Source organism: Brienomyrus brachyistius, chromosome 13, assembly GCF_023856365.1.
Source record: "Brienomyrus brachyistius isolate T26 chromosome 13, BBRACH_0.4, whole genome shotgun sequence".
Lineage (NCBI taxonomy): Eukaryota > Metazoa > Chordata > Actinopteri > Osteoglossiformes > Mormyridae > Brienomyrus > Brienomyrus brachyistius.
This window is the reverse complement of record NC_064545.1, coordinates 20,989,964-21,003,052: the sequence shown is the minus strand read 5'-3', so window position 1 is coordinate 21,003,052 and position 13,089 is coordinate 20,989,964. Positions and strand designations below refer to the sequence as shown.

General features: G+C 39.9%; 1 protein-coding gene across 17 annotated transcripts in view; it reads right to left on the bottom strand.

Moving 5' to 3' along the window:
- Positions 1 to 12,247, bottom strand: part of large2 (LARGE xylosyl- and glucuronyltransferase 2) — a 239,339-nt gene extending 227,092 nt beyond the window's left edge. For 4 of the 17 annotated variants that reach the window (XM_048972602.1, XM_048972613.1, XM_048972605.1 and 1 more), the window contains exons 1-2: positions 11,949 to 12,187; positions 6,718 to 6,802 (exon numbers count right to left, since the gene is read on the bottom strand). The gene's annotated coding sequence lies outside the window, so the exon portion shown is untranslated. Of the gene's footprint in view, positions 1 to 6,717; positions 6,803 to 11,948 lie in introns of all 17 variants that reach the window. The other 13 variants (XM_048972606.1, XM_048972611.1, XM_048972617.1 and 10 more) reach the window with 7 other exon arrangements.
- Between the last annotated feature and the right edge of the window lie 842 nt (positions 12,248 to 13,089).

The window sequence follows — 13,089 nt, the reverse complement described above, 5'->3', positions numbered from 1 at the left end:
AAATGTTTTACGGTCCATTAACAAATTAGGATAACTGGCTAAAGGCAGCGTTTCAGTGGGGTGATGGAAAGTCTGTGTAAAATCATCAGCATGACCTGGACAGACAGCCGGAAGTTCACGACAGTATATCATAATTAAATTGCAAGCCTAAAGACAACCAAGGGCATAAGCTGATGGCCCAAACTGGAAATGACTTGCAAATTACATCCAAAAATGTGATACGGTGGATTGGAGTTACCAAACTGCGCACAAGTGTGAATGGTGTGTGAGTGTGCCCTGTGATGGGTTGGCACCCCATCTTGGGTTTTTCTCTGCCTTTGCGCCCATAGCCGATGACCCAGAATAAGACAAGCAGAAAATGTTTGGATGGATGGATTGATGGATGGATGGATGGATGGATGGATGGCCAGCCCATACCACAGGTGCAAAACAGAAGAGATTTATTATTAGGTGATATGAAAGTAATTATCATTAAATTGACAATTGTCTTAAAAGGGACAATTAATTAGAAATGTATATACTGTACTTCAAACCATGCAAAATCAAACAACTAAGTTGTTTCCAAAGGAAAATGCATTGTATAATTAACCTTAACACCTCAGCAGTGTAAATACCTGCGTGTTGTTCATAAGCATCACCAAAATCAGAAAATCACACAAGCAATTTCAAAAGTGTATTTTGATTGCAAGTAAATAGCCGTCTCAACAAACTTTGAACTAGAGCTGCCATGATTAGTCGGCGTATTCGATGACATCTACGCTGAAAATCCGTCGACATCAATATTATAAATCAACGCATCGTTATTTTTCTTCTTATTATTTTAATATAATTACCTTTATGATTTCTAAAACGCTTCAGTCCATTGAAACAAACGTTCTACTTAATTATCCCTGCGTAATTATGGGAGTAGTTAATTATCACAAAAGAAAATGATGGTTTTACACCGTGCAAAGTGCGATATACTACGGAAATGAAAACGGATACTAGACAAAAGAAAATCATTCTCAACTGAATTAAAAGTGAAAACCATATTTACAAAAAAGAACTGTATCTAAGCTTGGCTGCACTGTAAAATACAGTTCATCTCATTCCTCTTAAAAACCAAATGATTCAACTTGCTTCAACCATGCCTTGTAATGAAATGCTTGCCTGAATCTTACTGAAGCCCCTTCTTACTGAAATCCCAGCCAAAGTTCCACTAACACATGAAGCTGTACACAAAAGTGATACTTACATAGTGCATACATCAGCGTTGTGGTGTCATTTTGCTAAGCCTGAAGACAAATCTCCAAAAATTGCCACAGATTTCTCAGCTTGGGTTTCGTAGAGTTTGCAGTTTTTCAGGCCAGCCTATCGCCACAACGCCCACAACAATTTATACTCCGGCGTTGCCCAGCGAAACGCTACGAGTGTGTGTCTGTAGTACAACTACACGCTGCTCAATGGTAATCCAGCCTTGGGGACTCTTTAAAAAAGCCATACAGGCTTGAGATGGTGTCAAAGCAAGCTTCAGGGTAGTTTTGTTAAAGGTCTGATCGTTCCTTGTTGGTGTGAATAGTACCTGTTTCTGGGGTACCTTCACTCATCCTCCCCCTCCCTGTGTTTATTTCAGATTTCCTCTGGGTACGTCGGTTCACCCACAGTTCAAAGGCTTGCAGCTCAGGTGTACTGCTGGCTCTGTGTGGCTCTAACTGTGGGGGCTGCTTCCCCATCTAGGGTACAGCTATATCTCATGTCTCCTGACTCCTGGGATCCAGTCTCAATGAGGGCCTGAAGTGGAGAAACAGTGCTGGAACATACAAATGCGACGCATAAACCATCCAATTCTCCCGTTTGCTCTTAGAACCTAAAATTACGCCGGTACCCTGAGGTATTTCCTAAACATGGTCCAAAAGTGGCCTCTGTTTCTTTGTAACAAAGAATTGCAAACAACCCAAAGGACAAGCTGCAAAAAAACCACTAGGACTCGGGGCCCCATGCTGAAGTCCAAAAGCTCAATTTTCGGAAATAGAGCGAGTGGCTCCCTTCCCCAACAAATCATCCAGACTGAGAATCCTTTTGGCTCGTCCCTGTAAAGATAACTACAAAGCAAAGGGCAGTAGACGAGCTTTACTGCCCCAGTCCTATATATATATATATGTCACCAAAATAACGACCACTGTTATAGTTGAAGATACTCAGACTATAAATAGTTCAAACACTTTTCAATTTCAGAACTATGCTTCGACAAAATATGCAACCAAATATGCTCAATTCAAATTTCCCTAACAGAACATATAAATACATAACCTGAAGTGAATTAGGCTCTGCTAGCAATTTAAAATACTGCCAAAGTGTAGAACTTCCGTTACTATCATCTCATCTGAAACAGCTACACATCTTTCAATCAAATCCACATGGTTCCAAAGAATCAAGGCAATAGGTAGACCGGTAATGATTTTCGGAGATTCTGAGTTCAAGGTATAGACTGTCTGAGACTGACAGTCTAATCAAGGAACTCAGCCAGGGACATTTAGTCACAGCTGACAAAGAGGTGCTAGTAGCCGTTCTTCTTCTCCAGCACCAGGGAGGAGATTGGCCTACTACAGAGGGCCTATACTACTACTGCATCTCTAAATTCTCGCCGCATGGGGTTCCTGCCTTTCTGGACCCAGTATGGCCAGCCTCGATACCACAGCCTCATGATGGAAAGATGGAAAGAAAAAACCCACCTGTAACTGGTGTGATCTGCTTTAGATAAAGAGGTACTGGGTCACTCATTATGGTATCTGTCAACAATAATAATTTCTGTCCATATCGAGCTATCGATAGTAGAAATGAAAATTGCAGTATTTGCTCTTACTTGTGCAGGAAAGATCTAAAGAATTACTAAATATTTGCACTGCATGTGTGGTTACGGTGGCTCAGTGGGTAGCATGACACCTCCAGGATTCGAGTTTCAAATACTGCCACGTTCTAAGCATGTCTTAAGTTTCATATGGTCTCCTTATGTTTGCTGGGTTTCCTCCAGCGACTCCCCTCCCACGACTGACATCACATAGTCCGTGCAGTATGAGGGTGTGGCTTGCAGCCCCTGACATCCCATTCATGCTGCTCTCCTGCCCTGTATCAAGGGATTGGGTCCAGACCCCCGTGACCCCGCACAAGATATACAGGTGGAAGATGGACCAATCACAGTGTGCATGCAGTACATTACCTGTTACTAGACAGCATTTTATGTGACATTTTCTGTTTTCATAATGCACTTCTGACGTTTACCATTTTTTTTGTTGTCAACACACTCGACAAACAGCTACACAAAGCAAATCAATGCCAATGAGAGTCCTGTTGCATTTATGGAGACTCGTAGCTGGGTGTCGGGGGGGGAGCACGTGTTAAGTCCCATTTCAGGTATCAGCTCCTGCATTTCAGAGCTTGGCACCTGCAGCTTGGAATCTGAGGACCATGGAAACACGTAAATTAGCGCAGATGCGACCTGTGCTAGAGATGTCACTTATGTAGGACGGTGTCGACAGTGGGCAACATTCTTTCAGGTGTCCCCTGAAGGACCCTCATGTAACCATCACCCACGTCTGAACTCTCTCTCCATCAGAGGTCAGACAGAACAGTAATGTTCTATCATACTCATCAGAGCACAACTGTATGCACGAGTAACTAAGGACTGATTAAAAAACGTTGACAAACTTTAATCAATACATTGCTATACACTAATTATGTATCGAGTTGGATTTTATTAATTGCTGGTGACTGACTTCTGTTTTGCTTTTATAATTAAATATTTGTTTACTCAGTTTAATTCTAACGACAGAAAAAAACCCATATTATTTATGATTAATTATTATTTCGTCAATAACATCTTAAGAAGTTGACCAAGCAATTTTCCAAGTTACTTCCATTTCCTTGTAAACAACAATATTTCTACAGAAGTACAATTTTAGAGAACTCAAGGACAGGAGTACTGAGTTTGAAGCATATTGATTAAATCTACATTGTCAAATAGGCATAAAGAGGTTTTCCTCACTAACCATTCGCTTCTCTACACTTCAAAATATTATAAATAACAATAATAATCTGTTAAGATGAAACACTTGCATTAGTCCTGACTAGGAACATTCTTATGACAATCTATATTTGTCAAATGTGTTGTTCATTTTAATTTCACTATAGCTAACGTTGCTTCTGATTCAATCAAAAGTTTCTAGGTGCAAATAAAAAACTTTAGGCCGAGTGCAGGGCCAGCTATCCGTCTAGTGCCCACAACGTATGTTTTGAGGGCTTAAGGGCCTTGCTCAAAGGCCCAGTGGAGATGGGCTATTATACTGAGCACTGGATTCAAACTGGTAACATTCTCATCACAGGCACAGAGGGCAAACCCACTGAGCCACATACCGCCTGCCTCCACCCCCTTTCAGAGACTCATTTTTGTTTTCAACTCAACAAATTTCCGTCTCACTAGTGCCACAAGAAATTTTTATTTATTAGATTCTCCAAAAAAATGAGCATAGCTGGACTGAAAACCACTTATATTATCTTGCTCTGCCCACCTGACAGAGATTCAGCACATCTGAAAATATGAGTGTAAACATCCACATTACATCATTCCTCTCACCACTTTTACACCTGAGTACAAACACAAATCAGGCACCAGGAAGTGATGGATTAGCGGCGGTTGATAGTAGGCGTGTAAGTAACGATTATTTGCAAACACAAAAAAAATAGGCATGAATACAACTACAAAGGAAGATATGAAGAAAGGAACAAAACACAGGCTTTCCATAAATGGTGCCTGCATTTGCCGTTTTCTATAATCGTCTATAAGCAGCCCAAACTACCCTTCACAGAATTATTGCAAAAGGGCTACAAATAATTAAATGGGTTGGAAAATTGTGTATGTTTCCTATTATTTCCCCTAATTATACACCAGTGTCATGGTAACAGCAGTCCTATCTTCTTGATATTACAACGCGATTTGTTGAAAGTGGTGTGGCATTTTGCATAATAGCATATACATTCAGTCATCATCCAGCGGCTTACGCAGTACAGGGTCACAGGGCGGAATATATAAAGTGATCTGCAAAGACTCACTGAACTATATATTCTTAGCATTTTAAACATATCGATGGTGATGTGAGACATTTAGAAGATGCTATTCAGTGTAGATGTTACCTCCTGATAATACTGCAAACTTGGGAAAAACCATCTGTACCAAAAGGGAGAATTTGTGTTCCTGAAGCTCTTATCTCACATTTACAGGTTTGAATTAACCATGCGGTAATGAGGAATTAATCTTGTTTCCTCGGTATTTGTGTTTGCCCATCACTAATGAGCATTACATATTAGACATAAATTCCTTTTGGCCTGTGCAGCTGCAGTTCCTCATGCCTGATCCTTTTACCTTCACCCTCACGAGGAAAAAAGGAACAGATGATAAAAAAGTCCTTCAGCCAATAATGAAAATCTTTTAATTAAAAATGCATAGTTAATTTAGATATGGAAATGTGTGCATGCATCACATAGCAACCTTCCCTGCAGGTATTACATCATAAAGCATGTAACTCAATTTAAAGGGCACCTTGCATCTGTGAATGAAATGCTTTTTAAAATGTATGAAAATCAAGCACCATGCGTGGATGTACATGCCATCCTGTTTGACTTAGTAATAACTTTGCGTTTCAGGAAAGCGCTGCGTGGGTCACTATATATAAGGCTGGTCTGACGCATGCTCTTCTCAGAATAGCACACACAATGCCTAGAAAAAGTACCTTTCCCTGCACCCCCCCCCCCCCCCATCAGGTTTTCCGCACTTTTGCATTTTTTTGACAGCAAATTCCATCCGATTCTTTCACCCAAACTCCACATCTAATAAAAGGGGAACCTGAATCGATCACATTAAATGTCACTCATTGAGAATATCCACCACCCCTAAGGCGCAACGACTAGCTACGTCACCGCTAGCAACAGAGCGATTTCTGTAGGTATTGATCAGGTGCTCGCAGTGTGATGGACGAGCTAAAGCCCACTCCTGCAGGGCGTGAGTGCCCCAGCCGTCTGACATCTGCGGCCTTTCGAGCATAAACTGCTTGCCTCAGGTCGCACGACAAAATCTGAATGCAGTCTGGGAACCGTTTTCCATTTTCCCCAACCACCCTGCAGTAGAGCTGCTAGTTGGTTTTAGATCATCATATAGCTACACAAATGGGCTGTACTTATCTACAGGTCACTGGCAGATATCCTGACATTCTCAGGCCGGATAATCCAGCGCAGACCATAATTCTGTGAATCACCTGACAGCATTCAATGTGCAATTCCTCTAAACTTCACAAAATATACACAATTTATTTAAAAAGAAAACAAAGCGATAATGGCAACAATCCAGTTATTAAGTGTACTTGGCTATAAGTGACTAATTACTTCTATACTCACTGATCACTAATTACCGCAATTGTTGTTACATTTGCGCTGCTGTGCAGTTACAGTAAGCTACTTCAAAACACTTTTTTAAAATCAAAACACGGTGTTGCTCTATTTTAACTTGACTCAACTTGTATATGTAAAGAATTTATTTATTTATCTTTAAACCTGTCACTTCAAAACCAATAAAGCTGTAAGCCAAAATTAAGTTATGTTTATCTGCTTATTACGATGCAGGTGGTACACACTGTACTGTTACTATTAATACAGAACATGTGTGCCGTTTCAGCTTACTGAACAACTTACTCACTGATGTTTTTCCAATCTTCTTCTCCCCCAGTTGTGAAAGCCTCACCGGTCTGTCCCCTGATTGGTCACTTGGGTTGCTGCCCTAGTGAAAAAGCATGTCTTACTTGTTCATGATTGGCACATTTGTGGACTGTGCACCAAGTGAGAGCTTTTTACATCTGTCAAAGTATGTGACAGTTAAGTACTTAGTTACATGACAGTAATGGAAAGCAAACACTAACAGAAAGAGGGCAGAAGGTTATCGCCATCAGTCAGAGGTAACTCTGTCAGATGGTCTGGCTGGGACCATTTTTTCTCAGTTTTACATACAAACACAAACACATTCAGAAGATTATTGATTTATCCGCCGACATCATTAATCACAAATGGTTCCTTTGTTTTCCTGGTGGGCGTTTCTCCAAACAGCATTTCTGTTCAGTTTTCTGCCACATTAAGACGCGGAAAGACAGCCAGGAAGGAGGAAACATCAATATCAGCTTTATGAGTCATTAACTGAACGACTCGGAGACATCCTATAGCAAGCTAAACACTATTCCATTTCAGAGACCGGATTGGCGTCACTTGAAAAATGTCACAACACACAATTATATCGTAGAAACAAATTCCTCTAAATGAGTCCAGCAGTGACAGCATCTGGACACAATGTGAGAACGTGAACTTATAATGGCATGAAGAATTATTCAAATTAAAAGCGGAATATAATTTAAAAGGGCTTTTTATCTACATTCACGATATTTCACGGAGGACCTTTCGCAGACGGCACCGATGGATGTACACATCATCACCCACTTCTGTAGTCAAGCTGCAACAGGTACAAAAAATGTTAGCCATATAGCTTTAATATTTTGTTAAATGGTGATGAAATGAATATAGCATCATTGGGTCTGGGCAAACATGGAGCCTGTCCCAGACAGCACAGAGCATAAAGCAGGGCTGGGATTCTAGTTCATTGCCGGACCACCGTGCAGAATCACAGGAGACATGGGTAAAACACCATCTGACCACTGCCTGCAAATGGGAATGCTTATGCAAATATGAAGTGAATTTAACTGAATAGAATTGCAAATTTACTACAGGATTATTCATTTTATACCTGGAACAATATTTTATTAAATTAATGCAACAATATTTAATTAAAGAATTTGCTGGTCAACAGGGACTATTTTAACCGGATTGGAAGAAGAAAGTATTATTTCAAGGAGGACCTACAGATTATTTATATTACATTCACTTACAGTATCTGATGCTTTTTATCCAAGCCAAATGAGAGTTGACGGGCTATAATTTCTGGGAAAGCCTTGGGATTTGAACCCAAAACCTTTGCATTGGTAGCCCAATACACTACATGTTGAGCTACAGGAGACAACAAAGCTGTGCTCCATTAATCCTGTTAAATTCATTCACCAGACTAGATTAATGTTAGAACTTGTCCAGTTTATAGTACTAACTTCACATTCACAAGCGTGAGCAGCAGAAGCGAGAATTAGTGAATAATACTTGCCCCCCGCCCCTGCCCCCCAACCTCAACTCATAACAGTCTGCTAGCTGGAATGATGACATAAAAAGTCTAATTTTTACCTATTTCCAAACAAACAATACTGTACTGTACACTTTGCATGTCAAATTGCTTTGTCATTTCTTATATAAACCTTTTGATACAACAGGCCTATAGAAACCAGCTACATTATGCTCCTGAATGTTCAAAGTTACTACTGTGCCCACTGAGAGCACAATGTTCTGGATCCATTATTAAACATGCAAAATTAACGGGATTGAAAAGTTTAAACGTAAGAACTGCGAGAAAGGCGGGATTCCGCGGTCAGGGAGACAGCTAACAGGCCAGTGAGGCCGGTTTCCGAGGCAAATATGCGCACCGTACCCAAGCCGAAACATTTCATATTAAGATATAGTATGCACTTATACTAACAAATATTTATGGGTAATATTTATATATTATATAATTTTACGTGATCCATATAATTTTCAGTATTGTTTTTTGCTTATACGTAGTTTCGCATCTTTCAGTAAGTTCCAGAAATATTTCCACTTAAATGATCATGGCCAACTCAAAAAACCGAAACCGCAAAGGTCAAGTCTGCGAATGTGAGGTCTGTTAGAGATCCGAAATTCGGACTGACCCAGACGGGCCGTATGTGACCAGTCCAGGTCCAATACTTATTTATTTAGTTTTCGGCAGTCTATCGGTAGTTATGTATCAGAATCAAATTGGAACTGAAAAAATGTGGATCAGCCCATCCCTCGTTACTGTACCAAGTTACGATTAACTTGCTATTTCGTTAAAAATCCATTTATTTTATGCTATTCGTCATTATGAAGGCCATTAAACATAAACTACCAAGTTCTACAATTAATCAAATCAATTAAAAACGGTCAAAATGAATTTAAGGCTGAACTGCTACTTATCGTTAAGCCCGCAATAGAAAAACGTAATAAAGTAACATCGTTGAACGCATATAGCTGGCCAACAGAAATAGCAGTAAAATGTTAATTCACTAGAATCTACTTGGTCCAATAGTTGTTACATTTGTTACTAGACATTTCTTTGGGAGCTCAGCTTGACTTAATGCCTAGTCGACTCCTTGACAGCCATATGTTGATAGAACGTTATTTGTCTCACTTGTGTGTCGCATCGGATAAAAGCGGCTGCTAAATAAAAATAAATAAATCTGCTGGCGCTACATTTGTTACCTCAAGGTATCTCAAGAACATTATACCTGATCTGTTATCCAGTAGGCGATGGGCGTAACACCTAATGAATTTCTGTATTCATTACAAAACAAATAGCTAGAGCAGGAAGTCAAGGAGCATCTGCGCACACGCTGGGCATTCGGGGCTACAGACGAACCTGACCTTTAATGGGCAAATGTCAGCAACGACGCTGCCGTGGGCCAGAACTTTCTGGCGAACTGACTGTTTCCAGCGATCAAAAAGGTCACCGCAGTCAAACTGCACATTCACATCTCCTGTCGCCAGACCCGAGACGTGATTTAAAAGGACCTTTACGTTCACTGCAGCTACAATCAGATGAGAACGGGAAAAGGCAACTTCCTTCTCTGCAATTAAATGCGTGTCTAACTTCAAACCATCGAGATCCATCATTCTTGAAGTTGTACCCCATTGGTCTGGTTTCAACGCACAAATATTATTAAAAAGCTTAAGTTTGATCATAATTTCAATCCTTCAGCAGAAATGACCGAGCTGCCAATCATAACCCATTCTTGTGTACTTTCATTTTTTATTTTTCATTTATATAAATATTTCAGCATGTATACACACCTATCACAAAGTAGATTTAACAAACAAACATTCAAGTGTGTAGTTCAGTTGTATAACAGGAAATATTAATTCCTATAAACTGAAATTCCTGAAGTCCCTTTTTCTAAACATACTTTCTTCAACTAACTAAAAACACAAACTATTTTTAGTGAAGCAAAATATAGAAGTCATGATGGAAAGTCCCGAACTCTTATATTGTTTACAAGTAAAATAAGAATTCATTTTTAGCATAAAAAAAATCCCTGGTATATATCAGATAACTTCTCTTAATTCAAAAATAAGACTTGATTATATGGGAAAGAAAAAAAATACTCTGCTTTAATGCAGAAAACAGATGCCTTCTTGTCAAAAGCTTTCTGGTGCCTAAAGTGCTGATGATTTTTTTGTTATGCTTGATTAAAACAAAATAACCCCAAGTGTCATATTTTCTGATGCAGGTCATTTACATGTCTGCTACTTCTTTTTGTCCTTAAAAAAGCAAGTTCGTGCAGTTGGCACTGAAAGATAGTTTATGAGCTGTATCTAGAAGATTCAAGACGTTTTTGTAGGTATAATTTTCCTGAGTGTCCAATTTTGCCGTTGGGTTTTAAAATGTTTCCCCAACCAATTTTCTCCTTAGAAGCTGCAGTGGAAAAAAAATATGTTTGCTGGCAAGATAATAACGACTCGGCCCTTGATAGCAGATCGTTGCTGAGGATACGTCGTTGACCTCATAGTAAAAATGTGTAGGTCCATATATCTGTAAATTTGATATTTGTTGGTTTACTTATACCAGTTGGTTACACAGGTGACATTTGGATACAGTGATTACACTGCAGACGCTTCTCCAGATTACGAGGAATTAATGAGCGCATATAACTAAAGAAATCTGAAGAACCATAGAACATGTTTACGAGTACGCGCAATTGTAAGTTGGAAGCCGTTGCATTACACGGATGTTTCGTTGTTTATGTGGGTATGTCTCGTATGAAACCAGCCCTAATTTGAAGAAGAAATCAAATGAAAACAACTAAAAGCTTTCGGTCTGTTTAGCTATATAGAGGTGCATAGGCCATACTTTGGGCAGTCTAGTGTATATTAGCTGCCTAAACATCCACTTTATGTATAGCCCAATTTCCCATATTATTTTAGTTTCTTTTTTTGTGAGAAAACGAAAAGTAGCAGGCCTGCGTGATACAAAAGACATGCTCTTATTGGAAAGGAAATCAAAGTCGAACCATGTCACTTTATCGCTGTCATTAAGTCAGAAAAAATGTAATTCTGTTCTTTTTATTAAGTCGTTCTATAGTTTTGTACGCATTATATATTATTTAAAATACTTACTGCATAATATTTTTATAGGTACCACAGTCTGCTTACTCTATAATTAAAGTATGGACTCGCTAGGTATCAATTTTAAATGAACAAAGGCAAAATCAGTTTCCATTCATAGCAGGGGAACCAGCAGACGGCAAAATGCACTTGGCTGCATCGCATTTAAAACAGGACTCAACACTGCACGATTCAGCCCGGTTATCCGCTCCGTTTGTCCCATTGCATTGCCTTCAATAACAGATCGACCCCAGCCCTTCACTACCTAACAGGCAAAAACAAACCACCTCATCCGACCTTGGACACGGCGGAGTTTACAATAGCGTCCGCACTTTATTTTCATATCGCACCTCCGCAGAAAGAACCTGCTTAAAATGCGCAGAAAGAGCCCTAATCTGCGATCATCACGCTAATTCAGAGCGATGGGAGATGCGAAAATATGTAGCGACAACTTGCAGTAACTCTTTGATTAACAAAAACACGTTGATTTTGTCCGTCCGGCAGCAACATTTCTTATGAAAACACGAGGAACGTGATAGTCGAAGGCTGCATGCAATATTAACTTCGGTTTCTGCAAAATCCGACGAATAAAAGCTGTTTCGCCCCGTTACATCACTTACCTTAGATCCTCTTAAGGCTGCACATTTGCGTCCGGACTCTATCCGAAATCCGCAAAAAAATCCAGTTTGGTCTATTTTTATTTATTTATTATTTTGTAACATTTGCTTTGTAATTTGCCACGCAGCCTCCCGCTTTGCAGCGCCGCCCCCGCTACTCGGCTCCCTTCGCCTCCCCTGCTTATCAGCACACTTGTACGGACACGTAGGGAGCAGCACTTGCCTGGTCTGACTCTCAGTCAATGGTTTTTTTTTAGTTCCACAAGCGCATATCGCACAGGAGAATTAAAGGACAAATGAGCCCCAACAAGCCGCAACGCTTTTTTAGATGGGGGTCCCCCACAGTGGTCCCGGACGGCCGATATGCTCGTTAATTTCATTCTTTTATCTAACTGAAGCGCTTCGTTGAAATCGCCCTCTCTCAAAGTTTACTCGTCTCTCGCTTATCTTTCAGTTATTATTATGATTGTCGAACCAAACACTTTCATGTCAAGACTAGCATTATTGATTATATATTTAATCCGTTGCATGTATTGGATAACGAAATTCTCGTTTTACCCAGCTTATCAAATTACAAATTACCAAAATCAGATTGTGAGCATGTCTGCCTGACTTTTTGTTCTAGCGGAGGCTTTGATTAGGTTTAATTGTGTTGATTATCGTAAGTCTTTCTAAATTGGGGTTTCATACGTTCTAGAAGTATTTGGAGAAAATACAATAGCCCTACAGGTAATGTACCAAAAGACTTTTATGTCCATGACACTGGGTAACATTTCTGTATGCATGATATATTTTTATGTGAAGATTAGAACATTTATCAGCACCTCTAAGCTGCCAACCAGAAGCTCATTCTGAAGTATGTGCATTGAGTGTACTGTACTATTAAAAGCAGGAGAGTTGATTTAACAGCTATAGTTTGGTATATGACCAAGCTGTACGCAACTGGGTTGTGTCTAAAGGTGCAGTACAGGAATGCGTCTGCAGGCTACTGAACGTCCGAGAGACTCTACGCATCAGTAGAGTCAGCAGTGGCTCCAGTGTTATAACTGTTTTATGGGTGATTCCTTCATTTTAGCAGAAGGCAGAGGTAGGGTTAGGCCGATATGTCATGATATGTCACCATCTTTAGCAGTCGTGTCACAAG